Source organism: Haliotis asinina, chromosome 8 (assembly GCF_037392515.1).
Source record: "Haliotis asinina isolate JCU_RB_2024 chromosome 8, JCU_Hal_asi_v2, whole genome shotgun sequence".
Classification (NCBI taxonomy): Eukaryota; Metazoa; Mollusca; class Gastropoda; order Lepetellida; family Haliotidae; genus Haliotis; species Haliotis asinina.
Window position 1 is genome coordinate 23,783,001 of NC_090287.1, and position 6,197 is coordinate 23,789,197.

Consider the following 6,197-nt stretch of genomic DNA (forward strand, 5'->3'; position numbering starts at 1 on the left):
GTGACGATATCAAGGAATCACTGTCGCAAATTCAGTTATTTAACAAATCGCAGGAGCGGATACAGACTTTTGAGAAAAGGGGTGGGGGACGGTGGGTGTTGCACACATTTTCACGAGAGTTTCAATAGATCTAAACATTTGGGGGTGGGGCTGGGAAGGAGAGGGGGCGCAGCCCGTCTGGATCCGCCTATGAATTGTCATTATACTGAGAATAAACAAAATGAATAAATAACATTAAAATCGATATTTTTAAACTATCATAATACCTTTCAAGAAGTCACAAAACGCTTTATATGATTATATGATATTAATTTTGTCATAAAAAATTAAAATTCATTTTGTAAAGTCAGTATGTATATCATGTGCATTTGGTAGGCCATAAAATCGAATTTGTGCCTGTCTTTCGCTGTGTCTGCCATATAGCTGGACTACTGCCGAGTGAGACCTTAAACAACAAACCAACCAGCCAATCCTGTCTGTCTTAACAATGTTTATTCTTTTCCCATCCAAGACTGAAAACTGATACTGCATGATTTGTAAGTGTCATATTCACATGTACAAACATCTATGAGCAACATCAAACCTTACACTTAAATGGGAATGTCTACGGAAAGGACAAACATTTAAAATGGGACTATGTCAGTCATGCGCACCGTTAATAAACTCCCCCGTCCCCTAACGAGCACCTGTTAATCATGCCAGGTTTCACATATTATATAGGGCGTTGTGGCGCCAGTATTCTTATCTCGTATGCTAGTTTTGTCTACCGAATATGACATAGAGTGATTTTCCCACAGTGTCAAAGTAACCACGTATGTATATGTTCACCTGAACTAGAAAAATACCTTGCGAGTGCGTTGCTTCATAAGGGAGAGAGTCTACCTAATTCTCTCATATTACGCGCTATCGCTTTCTTGGATAGATGTGTTTCAAACTACCACTGGCTTTTCAGAACGTTTTTACCTTAAACCCCTAGTGAGAATCTGGAATAGATTGAGGGCCCAGACACATAAGAATGTAAAGAGGCGACATGTATCGTATGTTTGGCATAAATTTTAGTGGCATGGCCGATCATCGAACTCCAAACACCGAGGGACATTGCTCCAAATATGAATCACTACTGTGTGGCCAGATTCCAGTAATTACGGTCACTGTACTATTAAAGAATTAAAGAACTATTCCTTGGGTAAGGGGATGGGATACATGATTTCTAACATCACTTTCAGAAACAGAAACTAATCGTACCCAAACAATGGAATCCTGAATCCTTGGAAGTTTCGGCTGAAACATTTTATTGACAGGATTGACCCCAAAAAAGAATTCAGGGGCATACTTAATTAGCAGTACAGAATGATAAATGTCAACACACAGTGTCCACGTTAGTATTTACAACAAACAATAATTGGAGACAAACATTAACAAGAACCAGTTATGTCCTTTAGTGGGCAAGATATAATTACAGGAACTCGTTAACAGTGAGTGTAGTCGGCATTGGGTTTATCGGCAACGTTTTATACGAATATTACATATTTAAAATAAAGTGACATGGTATGGAGTAATACCGTTGGTACTATTTTCATTATTTTTTTTTCTTTTTGCAGTGATCAGTATATTCTTTCAAACTTTTATTTAAAATATGACTAAACACTGATAGCAAACGAAATTGACCAGTAATTATCTGCTACAAAGTGGACGCTTTCCATGTTAAATTATAAGTTCAAATGGGCCGAAATTGGTTAAAATACAACAGTCACATTACATTTTGTTTTCAAACGGAGATTGTTAGTTAACACCTTCAAGATAATGTTTAGCTAGAAAAGATGATGGTTATTACACTGAGTTATATTTGTATTTCAACGACTACCATGCACCTCTAGATGCAGATAAAATGCCTATTTAAGGCTTCAGTTTTCTGAAGGTTTCTACAAACTCTTGTACTCAGTGATTTGTGATCAAAGAAGACCACGGCACATTGACCTTAGTTTCTGTCATAGGCAGCTTTAATTGTTTTCAGTATTGGAAGTTTTTGTGTTCGATTGTGAAGATAGAAATTCCCTTGTCTTTGTATTGATAATATTTATGCTGATATTCATATTGTGGGTAATTAAACACTGACTGACTGGCGTTAGTTTTACGCCGCTAGCTTTTAGCAATATTGTAGTGGCGGTGACAGAAGGAATGTTACTTTACACATTGTAGCCATGTAGGGATTCGAACCTAGGTCTTCGGCGTGAGGACAATGAAACAAGTCTGATGTCTTGGAGTAAATGTCTTTTACAGACAATTCTGTCTTTTAACCACACTGAGTAGGACCTATCATTATGTGGCAGCACTGCACAACTTGGAGGAATACAGCGGCCTCTGTATTCCTTAAAAGCACTGGCAGGTTGGTATAATATTCCTATGTATAGTCAGTATTATAAAAAATGCCTGTCTGCGTGTTAATTTTCTAAATACTAGTAGTATATATAGTGATTGCATTTTATGTTCTACGATTGTTCTGTGTGTAGTTATTTTGTCCTATAAAAGGATTTGCGTCAATGGACACAATTACAATACACTCTCGTCTTTACTCACCTCTGTTAAAATGGGAAAGACTTGCTTGTGTAAGGCTACAAAGTTCTCTTACAATGACATGACAAAGTTATCGATAAAGGGAAACTCGTGTTTATCCAGTGATAACATTGCTCAGATATTTCCATAGAGGTATGGTATATAGGTCATGGACATTTGGATTAAAAACCTCCCGGTGAGACAACCCTGTAAACCCATTTTAAGGGCTTCCTCATCGCCCATAACCCTAGGAATTTAACTACCAGATGCTCTGGTGTACGTGTCATTTTACTGTCAAAAACAGTTGCCATTCGTACAAAAGCTGCTTCACGCTGCACTAGATGGCAGCTACGTATGTTAAGGTCAATCGGCCTGCTTTAGTCGATTCTCCAGTGGTTGATAGCATGTTGACGATGATGCATCCTCACCCTCATCTGTCGAGACACCCGGTGGTACAGTCAGTAACTTACTTCGGTGGTTACAGCGTTTGCTTGTCAGCTAGAGAACCGGGTTCGATTTTCCCACACAGTGTGTGAGGCTCCTTACTGATATTGTAGTTGCTGACATTGTTAAAAGTGGCTTAAAACTCAATTCACTCATTTCCGCGGCACTAGACACCCGATTCACATTTTAGACGATGCTAGCGTCGTTGAGTTACACTTCTGCAAGGAGCATCTGAAGCATGTAAACTGCATCATTAATAGTCTCACTCACGTACAGTTAAATGCAGACGTAAACAGTATATTTAATAAACGACAGGTGTAACCATCCAACGAAATCCAGATCTACTCAGATCCAGTATCATCTACGTGCTTATATATGCGCTATATAATGTACATTGTCATTCAATAATCAGCGTTATCAATCAGTCCATGTCAACATTGTAAGCGTTATCGGACAACATTGTTACAGTGATACATTACCATTAAAACAAGTCACATTATCACGACAAGGTGTTGGATACGTGCTGAACACAAGGTATCGACTTTGACGACGCAGAAACTATCACGATTCGCAGCAATCTGGATCATCAACGCGATACCTTGTGACCCGTATAGCCTTCGTTCCACAGGGAACCTGAGGTAGTTGATATGGGTTGTAATAGAAGGGAGATAACTCCTCGTGGCATTAGATTCGCATGGAAAGCTCATCACATCTTCTTTCAACATCCCAACAGAATGAGATACTTGACCGCAAGAGATATTCAAATTTAGCAGCTGGGTGAAACTATGCACGTGTTAGATACGTAGGTGATGTAATTAAAATTGTCAACAGAACTGGCTTCTGGTAAATGAATTCGAAGGCTGGTGCACTTTAAGATATGTCAATACGAAATGAAAAGTCGGCGATAACTCGAGGACTCCAACTTCATGAAAAAACACATGTAGACCACATTAATAAATATCAATCATGTAAACAGCTCCTGATGACAGGCGTTAAATTCAGTTGTGGGGAATTAATTTTACAAATGCATACTTTTAAGCACGCCTTCCTAGAGTGCGATCTAGTAATTGTGTGAACACGGAGATTTTGGTAGATGTAGCTCGTAGTCCCATGCACATACCATACACTTTTGATTAAACTACTCGTAGTTACTGATACCTCTGGGCACTAAAATAATAACATACGTATATATGTGTAAATATTATTCAATTTTCTTCTCATAATTGTTTATTCATTTATAATATCAGTATTATCAATAATGTTTCACTCACATGCATAGTCACTTTTGTACCTTACTGTAATCATACCGTGTATCGGGGATTTATACAAAGCAGCATTGGCCTATATAAAAGTGTGCACTTTTCTAGATATCGTTAAAGGATTGGATTGGGTACGGGTTGGAGACAACCTTTCAACAGCTAGGCTCTGAAATGGAACATATTTTACAGAAAATACAGGTTTTTAAATTAAAATTATAAATACAATAAAAAGGAACCTAGTGGAAAGATAGACTTGTCACATGTTCCATTATTGCGTGGGCTTTCTTGGATATATTTGCTTCAGGATTTGTATGGTAGACGAAGGCGGAGACAAACAATTGCTATTTTGTCGCAAAACATTTCATGCAGGCCAACAATGAATTTGGTTTGGGCGTAAACCCTACCTACAATGTTTTCCCAGCTTTATCTGAATTAGTGTTCGTGCTTTTCTTAACCCCACCCAGCCCAGTATGAATGTCAATTAGTTAATGTATCTGGTCTATACGTTTCAACAGTTAGTTTGTCTGGTCTATACACTATTATCTTGAACTGCCATGATATGGTTGTGTTATATGTCACTGTGAAAGCAAAGCACTGACCACTGAAACAATTCGAATCACTGTGCTGACAATAATTGTTAAAATAAAAATCTAGACTTCTGCAGTCATAAATTGTTTTTATATGTGACGACATCTTTCAAATGTGAACGAAATCGTTGGCGACATAACGAGTTTAGAACGTTTTACCGCTACACTCAAGTATGTTTTAGAAGACTGCTGAACGCCCTCTTTAAGCCAAACATACAGAGTTCCAATCGCATTGAAATCATGCTTAGTTCTAATTAAATTCATAAAAATGTTAATATCAGACGAACTTTCTGGAACCAGACCATGAAATGACTGACAGGAGGTCATAATCAGCCAATCAGAATCAGTTGTATTGAGCTATACACAGCACTTGTTTCAAACTACAGACTGTTGTTCAAACTGCGCTTAAAAGAATACTGAGACAAAATTATGGATTAATAAACTGAAAACAGAGCAAACGATCGTTCAAGAATTTTTATGGATATCAGTATGGTATGGCAGCAGATTCCATGGACTACGCTGAATTTATTCAGAACGACCATACCTACCTCACGATTCCATGTCATCTTCGTTAAAATCTTCATGTTTGCAGTGAAAACGTACCTATGATATTCGCTTTTAACGGAAAAGTAAATCTAATAAAGTGAACTTAAGACTGCATATCCTCACAACTTTACCTTGCCAAATGAACATATAAATCTCAGAATTTGATCATATTTGATCATGAAATCGCTATCTTGGGTTTGTATTACAAGGGGGTAAGCACATTAAACGAAACACCGAGAACAAGCTGGGTTGGTCTAAGTTAATGCTCATCACGTACCGCACATGCATTTGTTTGACTGTTTCAACTACTGCACTTACTCCCTTGTAATACAAACCAATAAAGGCGCTAGCGAATTGAATCATTGATCGTTTGTTGATTTCACTTTATATATACATACTAACATTTGTGTAGCGTCGATAAACAATTCAACTGCTCAAAGGCGCTTTGTTTGTCCCTCGATCATTGGAAATCCGTGATAATGGCCCATCGAATTTTCAATCTCATGTCCCTGGGGATTGTACAACTCTTCCTGCCACAAGACGCACCGAATTATTGAGGCTTTCCAATCCTTACAATATACCCATTTACTGCTGGGTGGATTGAGACACACAGGTACAGTATTTTGCACGTTGCTGTACCCGCGACTAGGTGTTTGCACGTATTCATGAGGCCACTATCTGGTCATCTACCAACGGATTCGTGTGTTCTTTTAAGTGCACGGGGTTGTGTACTGTACACTAGGGGTTGTGACAACACTGAAAGAGTCTGCACACAAAGTTGACACCAAGGCTTTTACACCCGGGTACA